General features: G+C 42.2%; 1 protein-coding gene across 2 annotated transcripts in view; it reads right to left on the bottom strand.

Annotated features, from left to right (window-relative positions):
- Nucleotides 1-12,373, bottom strand: part of Add2 (adducin 2 (beta)) — a 106,535-nt gene extending 94,162 nt beyond the window's left edge. The window contains exon 1 of one of the 2 annotated variants that reach the window (XM_013514748.1): nucleotides 12,037-12,373. The gene's annotated coding sequence lies outside the window, so the exon portion shown is untranslated. The remainder of the gene's footprint in view (nucleotides 1-12,036) is intronic. The other variant, XM_005385610.2, reaches the window with a different exon arrangement.
- Nucleotides 12,374-18,497: the final 6,124 nt, after the last annotated feature.

The raw sequence follows: 18,497 nt of genomic DNA, 5'->3' as shown, positions 1-18,497 counted from the left end.
AGGTTTATTTCAAGTTGCGATCTTGCTGCCTGCCATCTGGGTGCTGGGCAGTCATCCATCTCAGCTCTAGCTTGAACAGGGCACAAAAGACCTCATTCCAAGTCCATAGCCACCTGGGCCATTTCATTGGCAGAATCTAAGTTAACTGGTATCCTGGAAGGTGGGTCCCCCACTTGCAGCTTTGTCCAAGTGTCTCCCCACATCACCTTACAGGTACAGCAGCAAAAAGATTGCTACACCATACATGACTAGATTATGCGACTCACCAAGTGGGAGTGGAAACCTTTATCAAAATCAAACTCATTTTAAAAAGAATACTTTAGCAGGTGAAAGGTCACGGAGGATGTGCTATAGGGGGAGCACAAAGAAGTTTTTAACTTTTCTTAAGCCTCATGTTTACCCAAATCCCTTTTAGACTATTATCCAAACTCTTCTTTCTAGCTTGCCCCTTCTACTTTTTTAAAGTCTCTGATGAGAAATGACTGCTAGAATTGCCAATAATCTTCAGCGGACTGGAAGAATGTTTCAGTGTTCCTGAACTATTTTAGATGGGAGAAGACACTTGGATCTAACTGATAACTATTTGAGGGCATTTTCATAGCAAAGAAAATCAAACTTCATCAGGTTTTGAATTTAAAGTGAGGCCATGTAAATAGTTCATTTTACTACCATATATGACTTGATTGAGCATTAATGCACCTGGCTTTTAATTCAAGATAGTAGGCCTGTCCCATCTACCCTATTTTTCTCTCTCCTTGGACTCCATACATTGATCATTAGGGAATAAAAACATAGAATCCCATACTGACAAAGTAAGAATGGGTCATAACCAGACAAAAGACTTCCACAAATTTCTACAGGACAAAAAGTAGATGAGGGACTAGTGACTCACATCTGAGAGAGAAAGAAGTCTTGGCCTAGATTTCAGAGGAAACCAGAGCCAAGGAGGTAATGGATCTGTGTGGCAGAGCCCTAAAGATGTCCTGAACTCCAAGATGGCGGGAACACTAAGAGAACAGGAAGGGAAGAAGAGGCCGAGCACAGGAGCACAGACTGCAAGTTTCTATGCAAAGCAGCAGGCGCTGCCCACCCCCTCTTGTGCCCCACATAAAGCCATCCGCAGTGCAGCACTCAACTGTGCGTTACCAACATATCTCAAAATAGCATGCAGATACTGCTGTTTCTGAATTTATCTGCTTCAGTCACAGGCAGGTGCTTTTAGAGGGTGAGAACAGAGAGAAAACCAGAGGAGCTATGGTGCTGTTGATCCCCCCAATGAAAGTCCTTTTAAGTGTTTTTAGGAGCCCCCAGACAAAAGAATCTATTTGAACTTCACACTGGGAACATTCTCTACTTCTTGGCCCAAAGGGTGAGACACTGGAGCCCCTGAGCAGGACATGAAATCCTAGTGGGTGACATACTGCACAATGAACAATATCAACTCCAGCACATGATAAACACTTCAAGAGTTTTCAGCTTTTACAGTTACCTCATGGACAAATCATGGCTATGGCTTGGAACAGAGGAATATTTTATCCACACTGATGAGACAAAGGTAAACATAGAACTAGAGGGAAGGAGGAAGAAAGCAAAGGGAGGTGGCTGTAAGATAACAGCCTTATCTTACAGAGAGAGCATCAAATGACGTGAATAACAGCTTTTGCAATAAGAAGTTTGGGTTTTTCTTAAATATATTTTTATCAGTGCCTATTAATCTTACAGTATACTGGGTCTCAGTGTGGTATTTTTACACATTCATATAACATATTTTGATCACATCCATCCCCCATTACCCTCCCTTCCATCCTCTCTCAGTCCCTCCCTCTTGTCCAATAATAGTCTCCCTTCATCCTTTCTATATTCCACACATGAGAAAATATATGCAATACTTGGATACTTGTCATTCTGAGCCTGGCTTATTTAGCTTAACATTATGATGTCCAGGCTTATCCACTTTCCTAAAAATGACATACTTCTATTCTTTTTAATAGTTGAATAATGGTGCTGTGAGTGTGCACGTGTGCAGGCATGCAGTAAGGAGATGGAGGCATGATATAATAAGCTGCATTCTTGACTGTCATGTCAGGAAGTAACTAGACAAGATCAAAGTTGATAAATTCAGATACAGCAGTATGTGCTTATTATTTTGAAATAAGAAATAACTATCGCAGAAGCTGTTTTGCCTGGGATAAGGGATTTGGAGTGGGGTAGGGGTGTTCCTTTATACTAGAACCCTTTCAGTCCTATTTAATGTGTGAATGAACAATGTGTATGCATTGCCTTAAAAACTAAAAATTTGAGGATGGAGTGAAAGAAAGAAAAACAATGATCTTTTTTATGAAATAAGAGGAAGGAATTGCCACATAGTATGGTAGAAGCAACCACGGAATGGTTAAGTTGGATACTGCATAACTATGGTAACAGATGTAGCTAATTTAGGACACAAATGAGGGTGCTGAAAAGCTAAGAGAAACGTGGCATTAAGAGAGAAAGAGAATAAATTCTAAATAAAAGGATGCTGAGATAATCAGTATGGATGCTCTGGCATCTGACACAGTAAAGAGGTAAGAACTAAACCCACCCTCACTATTCCTGTATCTTTTCACTGTAGGGTTTTAAAAGTAAAAGCCAGATCTTTATGGGGCTCCATGCCAAGTAAAGAAAGCAAACATGATGAATTTCATACTCCATAAAATAACACAGGTAGAAAATCATGTCTATTGTTAAATAAATTCTGTCTTCATAAAGTCCCCATGTTTCCAGGTTTAATAACTTAATTTGTTCTTCAAGTAAAAACAATTTAATAGTGACATTCAAATGCACTTATATGGTTTTCCTTTCAATAAAATGATTCACAATTGAGCACAAGCATTTAACTACCCTTTCAAAAGTCCCTAGAAGAATACCAAAGAGACATAAAGATAGGAACAAATCTGCATCACTTCTAGTTACCAGGAAGCTGCCATCCACATGTCAGGAACTGTGGGGGAATTATATCTTTGTACAATGGTCCCTCCCATCCAAGAACATGACATTCTATTTCTTGAGTAAATGCTGTTCATACATATTTTCTGTGAAAATTGTCCATTTTATTAGGAGTTTCACAATAGGATTCAACAGTGTAGAGATTAATTAAGGAAGTCTCCATACTAGCAACAAAGCTTTCCACTATAATTCACCCACAAGTCTCAGATCAAAGAATAGGAGAAAAGAAGAAAACAAAGAGGTACATGAGAAGATAAGCCCTCCAAAAATGCCTCCAAAAATTCCCAGCTCCCCCAAAACTGAGCCATGCGGCACTGAAGGGGAGGAAATCCAAAGCAACATAGTCAAATTATTTGAAAGGATAACAGAGGTGATAACAAAAGAGATCAATAAGGCACTTGGTGAGCTCAAAGAAGATATAACTAAACAGATAATGGACCTAACAAAGAAAACAACGAGTCTACAGAAGACTCTATTAAAAAGCTAGCTGAGCTAACCAAAATGAAGCAAAACATAAATGACTGGCATAGAAAATAATTGAAATCCATGACAAGGAACCAAACAGACATTAAGGAGATTAAAAATTCTATCAAAAGCATGGGCAGCAGAGAAGACCAGTGTGAGGACAGAGAATCAGAACTAGAAGACACAGCTATTGTTGATGATAAATTAATGAGAGATACCTTAAACACAAAAGGAGAACATGAAAAAAAGATCCAAATGCTCCCAGATGACACAAAAAAGACTAATTTAAGAGTAATTGGAATTAGTGGAAAATGAGAAGATAGCACAAATGCCATAAAATCCTGTCTACTGAAATAATAACAAAAACTTCCCAAATTGAGAAAAGAATTTAACATACAGATATATGAGGCTTACAAAACCCCAAAAAGCCATGATTAGAAAAGAACCTCTCCATGACCCATCATAGTTAAAATCTCAGAAATTCAACACAAGAACAGAATCTCAAAAGCTGTTAGAGAAAAGCAATGATTCACTTATAAAGGTAAACCCATTAGAATTATAGTAGCATTCTCAATACTAACACTCCAAAAACATGGAGTAAAATGTTTCAGGCCCTGGAAGAAAACTTCCAACCCAGACTGATAGACCCTGCAAAACTATCTTTCCAAATTGATGGAGAAATAAGATATCTCTATGAATAAAGAACAACTAAAAACTTTATGACCACCAAACCAGCACTCAAAAAACTCTCAAGAATATCTGAGAAGGAGACAATGAAGTTAACAATGACAAAAAGGCTGCTAGAATGAATATGCCAGATAGGGTGAGCAATAAAGAAGAAGGAAAAGAAAGAAAGTCAGTAACAGGAAAATAACATGATGACAGGAATAAGTCAGTATCTATAGTAATAGCTCTCAATTCCCCAATCAAAAGACACAGATTGAAAGAATGGATCAAGAAACAAAACCCAATGGTGTACATTTAACACAAAAAGAAATTCAGAGACTAAAGGTCAAAGGATAGAAAATGATATTCCATGCAACAGAAACCTAAAAAAAGCAGGAATCACTATCTTATTTTCAAAGTAGACTTCAAGCCAAAACTGATTAGAAGAGGCAGAGAAAGTTACTACACATTGGTTAAGGGAACAATTCAACAGGATGTGATAACAACTGTTAATGTGTACACACCAAACAACAGTGCACCTAGAGTCATTAAACAAACACTACTGGAAATAAAAGATCAGATCAACATAAACACAATTATAGTGGAGGAACTTAATACACCGCTGTCACAAATAGATCAATTAGACAAAAAATTCAACAAAGAAGTATCAGAGTTGAACAAAGTCTTCAAATAAATGGACTTAACATATCTACAGAGTGTTCCACCCAACAGTAGAATACACATTGTTCTCAGCAGCACCTGGGAATTTCTCCAAAATACACCACATACTAGTGAACAAAACATGCTCAAGTAAATGCAAAAGAATCAAAATTATACCAATAGCACAATGAAATTAGAAATCAATGGCAAACGAACCCACAGAAATTATCCAAGTGCACAAAAAATTCAGTAAGACCCTCTGAACAATCTACAAGTTACAGAAGAAATCAAGGAAGAAATAAGACAGTTTCTAGAATTAAATTATAATGCCAGTACAAAACATAACAAAATGTCCGAGACAAAATGAAAGCAGTCTAAGAGGGATGTTCATAGCTGTGAATGCCCACATCAAAAAAACAGAGTGAGTCTAAACAAATAACCTAATGATGCACCTGAAGGTCCTTGAAAAACAAGAACAATCCAAATCCAAAGCTAGTACAAGGAAGGAAATTACGAAGATCAGCGCAGAATTCAATGAAAAGTAGCATAAAAAAAATACAGTACAAAGAATCAATAAATTAAAGAGCTGTTTCTTTAATAGAGTAAACAAAATAGAAAAATTCTTAGTCAATCTTACACAAAAGGAAAGAAAAAACCAAATTAATGCAATTAAAATGAAAAAAGTGAAATCACAATGGATGCAACTGTCAAAATTCAGAAGATTTTTAGCAACTACTTCATGTAGTCAATAAATTGGAGAATTCAGAAGCAATGGATAGATTCCTAGATTCATATGAATTACCAAAAGTGAAATAAGAAGATACAAAACTTTGAATAACCCAACAATAGACAATGACATTTAAGCAGTAATAAAACAAAACAAAACAAAACAAAACAAAACAAAACAATCAACTAAGGAAAACCCAGGTCCAGATGGATTCACTTCTGAATTCCACAAAAACTTCAGATAAGATCTAACACTAATACTCTTCAAGCTCCTAAATGAAACTGAAATGGAAGGAGTACTCCATTTCAGAAGGAGTCATTACTGGAAGCTAGCATTACTCTAATTCCAAAACTAGACAAGAAGGGCTGGGGATTCAGCTCAGCAGCACAGTCCCTGCCTGGCAAGCATGAGGTAGTGAGTTCAATTCCTGGTACTAGGGAAAAAAAAAAAAGAAAACTAGACAAAAATCCAACCAAAAAAAGAACTATAGACTGATCTTTTTAATGAACATAGATGCAAAAACCCTCAATAAGATACTTGCAAACAGAATGCAACAAATCATCAAAAAGATAATAATACATCATCACCAAGTAGGCTTCATCCCAGGGATGCAATGATGGTTCAACATAAGCAAATCAATAAATATAATACACCATATAAACAGAAATAAGGACAAAAATCACATGATCATCTCAATAGATGCAGAAAAAGCTTTTGACAAAACCCAACACCAATTCATAATAAAACGTTTGAAGAAAAGAGATATATAAGGACCTTATCTCAATCTGATAAAACCATTTATGACAAACCTACTGCCAACATCATATTAATTGGGGCAAAACTGAAAGCTTTCCTCTAAAATCAAGAACAAGACAAGGCAGTCCACCATTGCTACTTCAGTTCAACATAGTACTCTAAACACTAGCAAGAGCAATCAGGTAAGAAAAAGAAATAAAAGAGATTCATATAGGAAAGGAAGAACTCACATCATCACTATTTGTAAACGATGTGATCTTCTACATAAAAGACTCAAAAAATTCCAACAAAGACTCCTACAATCAATAACTAAATACAACAATATGGCAGGATACAAAAATAAATAGCATTCCTGTACACCACTAGTGAACATACTGAGAAAGAAGTTAGGAAAACAATATCATTCATAATAGCATCAAGGAAAATTAAATACTTAAGAATTAACCTAACCAAGGAAGTGAAAGACCTCTACAGTAAAAACCACAATACTCTGAAAAAGGAGATCAAAAAGGACATCAGAAAATGAAAAGATGTCCCCTATTCCTGGATAGGTAGAACCAATGTAGTTAAAATGGTCAACTTCTAATACTGGTATGCAGATTTAATGCAATCTCAATCAAAATACCATCAACATTCCTCACAGAACTAGAGAAAACAATACTAAAATTCAAACAGAACTAGAAGAGACTCAGAATAGCAAAAGCAATTTGGAGCATTGGAGTAAAGCAGGAGGCATCATAGTCCCAGATCTGAAGTTATATTACAAAGCTACAGTGGTAAAAACAGCATGGTACTGGCACAAGAACCAACACATGGATCAACAGACAGAATAGAGGATTCAGAAGCAATGCCAGGCACATTAAGCTATTTGATTTTTGATGATGGGGCAAAAAACATACACTGGAAGATAACCTCTTTAATAAATGACACTGGGAAAAGTGGCTATACACACATAGAATTTTGACTCAAGGGTCCATATCTCTCACCACCTACTAAACTAAAATCAAAATGGATCAAGATCTAAATGTGAAAACAGAAACAATCACTGGAAGATAAAACAGGTAAAAACTCTTGAAGCCACAGGCATAGGCAAGGACTTCCTGAACAAAACACTAATAGCACAGGAAATCAACAACTGAGATTGTATTAAATTTAAAAGTTTCTGCACAGCAAAAGAAACAACCAACAGAGTAAAGAGACAACCTAGCAAATGGGAAAAAAAAATTGCTAGCTATTCCTCAGAGGACTAATATCCAGAATATATACAGAACTAAAAAAGATTAGGCTCCCCAAAATAAAACGCCTGATCAAAAAATGGGCAAGTGAAATGAATAGACACCTTTCAGAAGAAGTACAAATGGTCAATAAATACACGAAAAATTTCATTATCTCTGGCCATTTAGAAATGCAAATTTCTCTAAATCCACACTAAAATCACTTCTTACCCCAGAAAGAATGGCTATCATCAAGAAATCAAATAATAACAAGCGCTAGCAAGGCTTCAGAGAAAAGGAACCCTTCTTGATCGTAGACGGGAATGAAAACTAGTACAACCACTACGGAAATCAGTATCGAGGTCCCTCAAAAAACTAAAACTAGAAATTCCATTTTACCCATATATTCCCCTTCTAGCTATCTTCCCAAAAGAGTTAAAGTCATCATGTTTCAGTGATATATTCATTCCCATGATTATAGCAGCACAATTTATAGTAGCTAAATCTTGGAAGTGGCCTATATGTTCACCAACATAAAGAAAATGTGATATTTATACACAGTGGAGTGCTACTTTGCCATGAAGAAGGATAAACTTGAGTCATTTGTAGAAAAATGAATGCACTTTGAGACCATAATGTTAGGTGAAATAACTAACCAGACATATGATCTTAAATATCACATCATTTCTCTTACATAAGAAACACAAAGTATAAATAAAGAACAAAACAAAGGATAGATAATAAGAAGTAGTTTGACAGATCTTTCTCCTATGGGAAGGGGATTAAGAGATGAAAGAGAGGAAAAAAGTTGAAAAAAAGAATTAAGTTGTATCATGTATATGTACCAACTTGTCACAAGGAATGTAATCATTATATACTGGAAACATGGGTTAATAAAATTAAAACTGAAAATAATAAAGAAATGGGAGGGGAACACCATCCTATAGTATAAATATATATATATGCCATCATTTTAAACTCATAGAAATAGTCATTGTTAACATTTATGGAAGCTTATTATATGCTCCAGGTCTTTCATGTATAATAACAAATTAATCCTCATGAAATCAGTACTATATGTTTATACCCTTATAAACATAAAAGGAAACTGAACAACAGAGAGGTTGAGTAACTTGCCCAAATTCTCACAGCTAGTAAGGAGAAAATCAGGCTATGAAATCAGGCATCTGGCTCCACTTCACTCACCATTACAGCAAATTACCCATCTCATTACCTTAGCTCTAAGGTACTTACTGGGGAGTTACTTGACCTGCAATAAATGGAAACCTAATCCAATTATTGTTAAAACCAGCAGTAGCATTTTTGTGCATTTTTACTACAACACCTGCTGCTAATAAATTGCTGCAACGTGGTCCATAGGAAGGTAAACCAGCGTGAAAGCTTCATTCCCTGCCAGGACAGCGGCGATCACCAGGAGCTGTCCTTTGGCACTGGACAGGCCCGTGCCCTTTCCAGAGTCATACTCCACTCAGACTACCCCCTCTTTCCCACACTCTGGCTCAAATGGGAAGACACAGAGGCAATGTCAGCTTCCACACCAGCTTGGGCCGTCAAGGTGATTCAGAACACATTCTAATTATTAATCATTTCCAATTGCCCTGGGATAAAGCCACTAATTTTACAGAATGCACAAGCCCCTCACAATTCACACATCCTCGGAAATGCCAAGGGTGTGCGAGGCCTGTGATGTGGCATCATCAGCTCACGCTGGGGGACACCAAAAAAAAAAAAAAAAAAAAAAAAAAAAAAAAGGCATGGTAAAGCCATCCTTGTCTGACAAGGAAATGGCTGAAGACATTGTCCTAAATGCTACATTGGAAAGAGTTCCTCTCTGATCTTAGAATCAAGAATTGATGTATTTTCCCTAGGAAGATTTTATTTTGTGTTTTCATATGCTGGACATGGGATGTTTTGTGTTTTATATTTTTCCTGCACAGCTCTTATCACAATTTGTAATTATAGATTTGTCTGACAGATTTCTGGATGAATGTCCACTTCTTACATTCATCTTTAAGTACCAAGAGGGGAGAAACCGTGTCTGTGTCACCCCTTTGTTCCTAGCCCTTCTCACAGAACCTGGCATGTAATAAATTCTCACTGAATGTTTGTTGAGTGAACAAGTGAGTGAATGAGTTAATGAATAAATAAAACATATGAGCCATGGCTGGTCAATTATCTTTCTGTATACCTGCTGGAAGGTTTAGAGCTGGATTTGTTTCCTTCCCTGCCAGGGCCTCTACCTTGAGGTTCATCTTTTCTTTCCCTTCTACTTCAAATTAGACTGCCTTGTTATATTTTATGAGTCCGGGCAAATGTTTTTAAATCCCTTGTGGAACAAGATAGGAGATAGATAAATATATTTTCCAAAATCTTTTTTATATATATTTAAAATCTTAACATTAAACCCTCTGCCAACAAACACATTTGATCATCTGTAAACCTTAATAGCTGGTGTGCTAACTCCAGCACTATACTAATATCTAAAGCAAATTCCAACCCAAGCCTGAGAAGGCACAGGTAGTACTGTCATTTCAGGCACCACTGTGTATTGTATGTGGGACAAACACAATTCTAGTAGGGGCGGATGCAATTTAGAGAACAAAAAAAGAACACAGGGTATGATGGGACACATCTGTCACCCCAGTCACTTGGGAGGCTGAGGTGGGAGGATGGCAAGTTCAAGGCCAGCCTGGGTAACTTAGCACAATATTCTATCTCAAATAAAATTTAAATGGGACTGGGGTTATAGGTTGGTTGTAGAACATTTGTGTAGCACACATGAAGCCCTAGGTTCGATTCCCAGTATCCACGCTTCAAATAAGGAAGAATGAACATAGGGAATCCCACAAAATTGTTGTGGGTGTGGGATCCAAGCGTGATTGCCTTTAGTTGGTTTTCAAAATATGTTCACCTCAGTCACAATGAAAAATTTGCTCTTACTTGAGCCCTATGTGGGGGAAAGGGATGAAGGGGTTGGGCAAGATTCTGGTTTGCAGGCACTGAGAAAAGTCACATCACTTTACAGGCTGGAGGTAGAACATTAGAAAGTAAAAATATCAAGTGGCCTAACCCCCTTTTAAAATCTGACATATATTATTCATATGCTCATGGGAGGCGTTACTGGCAAGGCTGAAATTTCATAGCTATCCTCTCTGGCCATACTCGTGTAAAGCACTTTTGCTTCAAATTTTGACCCCCTACTTTTTTCCTTAAAACAGAAACGTAACTTTCAAATCCCACTAATGGGGACACCCTTTACCATGCAAGTGAAATATCTCAGGCCCCACAAACTTGCATTTTTTTTTTTTTTGAGACAGGGCCTCACTATGCAGTTCACTGGCCTTGAGCTCACTTTGTAGCCCAGGCTGGTCTCGAACTCGCAAGGATCCTCCTGCCTCAGCCTCCCGAGTGCTGGGATTATAGGCGTGCACCACCACACCTGGCCAACTTGTGTGAAAGAAACTGAGCGGGCCCTGTGCCCTATGCTCCTGCCAGGGTGCCAATCAACCCCTCCTTAGGGCTTAGTCAGAAATATCCACTCTAGCAACTCAGATTTGATTTCTATTATTTATAAGCCTCATTTGAGTCAGTTGAATCTTAGATGAGAAACTGCCAGAGGGAAGGGTGGGCGTAAAGAAACCAATGGATAATAATTGTGTGTCATGGATAAATGACAATTTTTTAAAGAATTTGATAGGGTGTAGGCTGGGGTGTGCTTTTTTTAACTGTATTTATTTATATTTGGCAGGGGATGGAGATTATGGATGAGAAAAAGGAGTAGAGGCAAGACAATAGGCCAGACCAGAGCTCCTGATCAACATCCTAAAGCAGTGTGCCCCCACCCTCTCCTCCTTCCCCAAGGCCAGGTAGGCTGTGATCGCGATTTCTAAGCTAGCAGACACTGACTCCGGCCTCCTGGACCCAGGGGGTTTCCTTTCAGGCGACGCAGAAGTGAGGGGAGGGAAAATGGAAGCTACAGATGAACACATCGGCAATACCTCGGGGACAGTGGGCTCTTTTCCCTCCAAAGTGATGGGGTTGCATACAAATCCAGAGCCACTGAGCCCGCTCCTGTGTCAGCTGTGGACCCGCCTCACCTGCTCAGCGCGCCCCCGTGGGGGAGCAGCAGGCCCGGGGCTCCCCAGGAGGGCGGTGGCCGAGAGCGGGAATGGAAGGGAGGGGAGGAAAGGGGAAGGGAGGGGAGCCCGGAGAGGCAAATCCAGACCGAAGAAAGCCCCACCGGTCCGGCCGGGCGTTTCGCGCCGGAGAGTCCCACCGTCCGCCTACGGGGAGCGGGCTTGCAGCCCGGATTTCCAAATGTTACATCATAACCAGAAACCTTTAGGCGTAGAGCACACGACCACGGCCAGGGCTGCCTCGCGGGTAAACGGCGCGCCCAGAAGCCTGGACAGCAGCTCGCCTCGCTGGACCAGCCAGCTGCCTCCCGCTGGGCGGCAGGATGCTTGGGGTCCCGGTGCCGCCGCTGAACGCACCACGACCCAGGCGAGCCCGCCAGGCCCTTCCCAAGAAGGCCTTGCTTACCTCCTGCCCTGCATCCCCTCCATCGCCGGTGCGCCACTGCGGGTCGGCTGGGGCTTTCCGTGGGGTCCGGGGATGCGCCTCATCGACCGCCCCGCTACTGTGCAGAGCGGCGTTTCCCACCCATGCTGCCGCCCGCGAGGCACAGCGGCCGGGATCCCACGGCGGGGCGCTCCGTGCGGGCTGCGGCGCGGAAGCTGCCACTCCTTGACAAAAGGCTCTCCTTCCCGCGCGCCCCTCACGGCCCTACGGCCAGAATTAAATCCATTTCCCGCAGGAGGCGGGGAGGAAATGAGAGCTCTCCCCGCCGTGCGCGCTGACAAAAGGCCGCCTCGCCGTGCCACAGCGCCCCCTCCAGCGGGCCGCGGCCGGCGCCGGAGCGCCGAGTGCTGCAGTGTCCCCGCCCGCGCCCGCAGTGTCGCCGCCGCTGCCGCAGACCCGCGCCCGCCGCCGCGCTCACTGCCCGGCCAGCCCAGCGCCAACGGGAGCACCCAGTGACTTGCAAGAAAAGGAAAGCGACGGCTCCCATAGGGGCTGTCTCCTCCCTGGGTTAAAAAATTTTTTTTTTAAAAAAAGAGGCTTACACTTGGAATATATTTTCTGGTTAGGGAAAGGCACCTTGTCTTTGGGTGCTAACTCCGTTGGTGATGTCCACAGCAATTGTTGAGTAAATTCTAAACCAGAATTATCCTTATTCTGACTCCGTTTCCAAGCAGGACAAATTTTGGGGATGGCCTGGCCCTCCCAACAGTCACTGCACACCCTCCTTAGCCTCTTCCCTTCCCCAGCTTCGCACCCGACTGGGCGCGGGAGAGTAGGGAGTATGGAACCCCATGGGGGACCAGGAACTTGGCCGCAGTCGCAGACCTGCCATTAATCGGCTGTGTGACCTTGATGAAACCACTTAACTCTCTGGGCTGGCACTACCCAGACCGTCTCTAGCACTGTGTACAGTATTCCTGCAGCCCCACGAGGGTAAGCTCAAGGGGCAGCCTGGGACTCTACACCTCTGTAATCTCCACTAGGCCCCCAGAGCTCCCCTAAATCAACATCTAGTCTAAGCCAGAAATCACTCTGGCCACTGACCCCAAGTCAGAGCCCAGGATTTCTTTCTGCTCCTTCCAGTTTCTAGGGTATCACAGCTCACCCACACCCACACAAGAGTCCCTGAGCCCCACCACCTGCTGCCGTGAAAGCAGAATCTCTGCAGGTGGACTCGGGCATTGATGTTTTTAACAAACACTCCTAGTGATTTTCTTGCACACCAGCATTTAAGCACCTCCACTCTGTGTAGGCTACTACTGACTTAGAAAAGAGATAGTGCCCTCACAGCAGCCCCAGAACAGGCTGCAGGCTTTAGAGGCCAGGGTCAATTTCTCCTTCCCTTCCCCCACCCCCACCAGCCCCTGCAGCCCTCCTTGCTGCAGCCTGTCCAGGCTTCTCCCTCTCTCCCACCCCTTCTTCCAGGCCTCTCCCCATTCTCCTGCAGAAACCTGCTAGGAGAACTACGGCAAGCCGGGCATAGACAGGGAAACCCTTTCCTTTCCCCAGTCTCCACACCCAAGGTCTGTGGGCCAAGGAAGCCCTGCGGCGGTGTGTTTGCTGAGACACTCCTGGGGCTGTGACACGATGCGCGATGAGATCTAGGAATGTGGATACCTGTTCTCCAAAGTACAGAAACCACAGGGAAGGTGAGCTGTATTCCTAAACAGAACCCCAAAATGAATTAAACATTTTTCTTTAGTACAGAAATAGCAGGTTTCATAAATCCTCTCAAGTATCTCTGTCACTCAAATTTCTCTCCTTAGTGTGTTAGCTTTCTCAAATAACAGCAATCCCTCATTGACTCCTGGTGTGTTCTGAAGTCTTATGTGCATTCTTAATTAATCCTCACAAGAACCCTATGAGAATGGCGGTAGTAGTATCTTTATTTTACAGATGAAGAAACTGGACATGGAGAGGTTAAGTAATTTCTTGTGGTTGCCCAGCGAATAGCTGGCTAAGCCAGTATTCAGACTCAAGCACTCTGGCCGCAGAGCTCATAGGCCCTAACTACCATGTGTCACAGTTTCTCAAAGAGGACAAAAAACAATAGATATTTAAAAGCAGAACTGTTATAAGACACTGACAAGGCAGATATGCTTTCCTTCTTCCAAAAAAAGTGATTCTGTTCCTTTGGCCATTACAGGATTTAAAAAGAAAATGTGTTCCACATCTCCTAGACCCAATCTGAGTATTCATGCTAAAAATCATGGCTTCAGGCATTGTTCTGATGTCAGACAGGAAACAAGACTTCTCTAAGTTCCACGGTTTTTTTTGTTTTTTTTTTTGTTTGTTTGTTTGTTTTGAGACAGGGTCTCGCTATGCAGTTCAGGCTGGCCTTGAGCACACTTTGTAGCCCAGGCTGGTCTTGAACTCGCAATGATCCTCCTGCTTCAGCCTCCTGAGTGCTGGGATTACAGGCGTGTGCCACCATGCCTGGCTTTCTAAGTCCCATATTAACAGTCTGTGAAAATCTTCATTGAATTTTAGAAATTCTCAGTCAATTCCAAATTCACTTAGAAAGCCAACAAAAGGAGGCACAAAGTGTGCTGGCTGCAGCCATCACCAGCCCACAGGACTTCCAAGTTCCCACTGTTGCAGGCCCTGGTGCCTGGCCTTCAACTCATGACAGCAAAGCCCAGGAGAGCCCAGGCCTGACTTCAACATAGCTAGCTAACCCCTGTGGCCAGACCAAGCACAAAATTAGATTTCCTGATTGATTTGCAATAGAATTATTTTTCTCTAGGTCTCTTGACAAAAATGTTTCTGAACAGCAATAACGTACAGAGAAGGTGGCTGTGGAGTAGCCACACAGTTCCTTGCGAGGTTGCCCCTAAGCTGGCCCCAAGAACCCCCATTTCCTGGGATTTACAGCCTGTAAAACTCACTCCCCTCAGGTGCAACCATGACTTGCCTCTACCCTGTAGAATACAGTCAAGGTGATGAGATGCCATTTCTGCAGTTATGTTACATAAGACACTTTCTAGTGCTAGCAAACGCTTGACTGCTTTCTTCTCTGAATGCTTCATTAAGTAGCCATATTGGAGAGACCCACATGGGAAGAGAATGAGGGTAGCATCCAGTCAACAGTCCCTGAGGAAGTGAATTCTGCTAACAGCCACCTGAGCTTATAGGCAGATCCTTCCCCAGTCAAGCCTTCTTCAGCTCAGGTCTTAGCCCTGGCCGATACTTTGAGAAACCTTGAAGCAGAAGACCAGTTAAATCACATCCAGATTTATCTCCTGACCCCCAGAAACTATGTGTTAACAAATCTGTTGTTCTAAGTTTCTAAGCTTGGAGTAATTTGTTGTGTAGTACAGATAACTAATACAGAGTCTTAGCATTCTCCAGGTGTAGGCATAATTATAGTGGCCCTCCCTGAGGGATGCTGGAAATGCTGGAGGAGTGAACACTCCTAGGGATCAGCCTTAAACCCATGCTTGTGGGGAGTTAGTGGATCAATGGCCTGGTTTGCTCACCCTGTGTGTTGAGAATATGCCTCCGAGGTGGGTTTTATATGATCTCTCAGAGTGTCTCAGCAGGACTGAACCCCAGCTGCCCACAGCAGTAACCTCAGCCAGGCATCTTCTGTGGCTTTTCTTACCTATGTCCCTTTCCCTTTCTATGACAGGTTCTTTGTGGGCTTACCTCCTAACTCTATTCAGATCGTGATAAACTTTAGGGGAAGACAATGTAAGACAGAAGAGGGTGGGGGAAGGTCCTTTCACAGCAAGACCAAAGAAGAACTGTAAGTCTAGATCTTCTGAAGACACTATTTCCCCAGCAAATGAAAGTTCAGCCATCCTGTGGCTGAGGCCCACCCTGGAAGGAGAACTGAGTTGGGGGTCCAGGGCTGTATGACCTTGGGGAAGCCCCTGATCCCTGGTCTCTTCCCAGCTATAAAGAGAAGGTAACAGTGTTGCCCTGTTATGGGCATACTCTACCCTCTCTTAATATCTGCATGTTGAAGTCATGACCCTCAGTACATTAGAACATACCTGTGGACCTAGTTCCCTTCAAGAGATGATGAAGATACTATTAGACCATATGTGTTAGCTTTGTTCCCATGTGACTGGTATGAGAGGACATATAGCCAGGCATGATGTCACACACCTATGATCCCAGCACTCTAGGAGGCTGAGGCAGGAGGATCACAAGTTCAGGTCTAGCCAGGGAAATTTAGTGACTGAGCAAGTTCTTGTCTCAAAAAATTGTGAAAAAGGTCTAGGGATGTAGCTCAGTGCAAAGTAGCACAAAAAAGGGAGGAAGGGTATGTGGGAGATACAGAGGAGAGAGAAGGGGAAATCTGGACACAAACTGGAGATGCAAGACCACATGACAACACAACAGCATAAAGATGGCCACTTACAAGCCAAGGCGAGAGGCCCCAAAAGAAATCATACCTGCTGACACCGTGGTCTCAGACCTCTAGACTCTAGAACCGAGATACAGCACATTTCTGCTATTCCATACTGTAAGTGGTACTTTGTGATGGCAGAAAACTAACATAACTTCCCACCCAGGGTTGCTGTACAGACAAAAATGGGAAAGTACTGATGGTCATCTCCTCACTGAAGAAAAGGAGACAGCCAGCCATTGCAACCCCAGCCACACCTGGGGACAAGCGTCAAGGTAGAGGGGCCCAGGATCCAGTTCCCACTTTCACATTAGGTCCAGACCTCAAGGCTGTGGGTACAACTGCGGTGAGCCTGGCGTGTTAGCTTTCCTTCCCTGTGACAAAACACCTCAGAAGGACAACTTAGAGGAGGAAAGGTTTGTTTCGGATCACAGCTTCAGAGGATTTCGTCCATGGTCAGCTGGCTCCACTGCTTTTTAGGTTTGTGGTGAGGAAGCGGAAGAGCTTGGCAAAGGACAGGTGTTCACTTCATGGCAGCCAGGAAGCAGAAAGAAAAGGAGGAGCCAGGGTTCCAATGCCCTCTTCAAAGAAACACTCTAATATCCCCCAAGTTCTCCATCTAAGTCCTGCCTGCTAAGGTTTCTACCACTTCCCAGTAGCACTAAGGCTTGGGGACCAGGCCTTCATTACATGAGCCTTTGGAGGACATTCCAGAGCTAAACCATGAAGCCTGATGATATGCAGTTCCTGTGGGAGAGTCTCACATGGACACAGATGCCAAGTACGTTAGTTCCTCCTTCTCCCAGCCCTTTGTAATAAGCAAGATCCCAAGATGGGGAACTTTCCTCATTATCACCACTTGCCCAATAGGATTATTCTGGAGTTATTATTTGTAGACGGTGTTAATGCTTTCAGGGTCTGTCTTGAAACTTGAGATTGATGCCTCATACAGACCCAGAGTTTTGTTCCTGAGACCACGACTCTCTCACTGCCTAACAACTCTTAGAACCAGCAGACAGTTCCCATTCCAGTTCCCATGCATGCTGCTTAGCGGGTGTACAGCTCACATCAGTAAGGGTTTTTTTATCCTTACCTTGAAACCCAAATCCCTACAATGCCACATTCAACAGAAACAAGTCCCACTGCCAGTGCCTTTAAAGCTGTGCAAGTCACTGAAGAGGATGAAGAGACCAGAGCTAGCTTTCTACCACATGAGGACACAGTGAGAGGGAAACCATCTTCAGGGTAGCAAGACAGCCCTCAGCAGAAACAGCTCTGCCAAGCTTGATCTTGGATTTCCCAGCCTTTAAAACCAGAAGAAATAAATGTATTGCTAAACCACCTAGTGTATGGTATTTGTTATTGCAGCTAAGCTAATACATTACCTGGGCCTCAGTCTTCCATCTGAGAGAGAGAGATAGCCATGACTATCTCATAGGATTATTATAAGGACAAGTTAACCTATACAAAATGCACAGAACAGAACCCCATATATGCCTGAAAAACTGGCTCTCCACATGCCGAAAAATAAAACTAGACCCATATCTATCACCACACACTAAAGAAAAGATGGATTAAAGATTTAAATATTAAAACAGAAACACTATATCTACTGGAAGAGAAAGTAGGTAGAAATCTTGAAGACATAGGTAGGCAGAGAGTTTATGAACAAAAACCAAACTGCATGGGAAAGACTTCAAAGAATCAACAACTGGTATCTCATGTTATTGAAAAGCTTTTGCACATCAAAAGAAATCACCAATAGAGTCAAAATAAAACCCATGAATTAGGAAAAAATTTCAGCTAACTGCCCCTCAGACAAAGGACTTCTATCTAGGACATATAAAGAGTTAAAAAAAAAAATCAGACCCCACAAATTCAAAGACCCAATCCAAAAATGGGCATCTGAGATGAATACACGCTTCTCTAATGAAGAGATACTAATGGCGAATAAATACATGAAAAAATGTTCAAACGTCATTAGTCATTTGAGAAATGCAAATTAAACCAACACTGAGATTCCATCTCACCCCAGAAAGAATGGCTATCACCAAGAAATCAACAA

The sequence above is a fragment of the Chinchilla lanigera genome, unplaced genomic scaffold (genome assembly GCF_000276665.1).
Source record: "Chinchilla lanigera isolate Chin_1 unplaced genomic scaffold, ChiLan1.0 scaffold00023, whole genome shotgun sequence".
Classification (NCBI taxonomy): Eukaryota; Metazoa; Chordata; class Mammalia; order Rodentia; family Chinchillidae; genus Chinchilla; species Chinchilla lanigera.
This window is presented reverse-complemented; position numbering and strand designations above follow the sequence as displayed.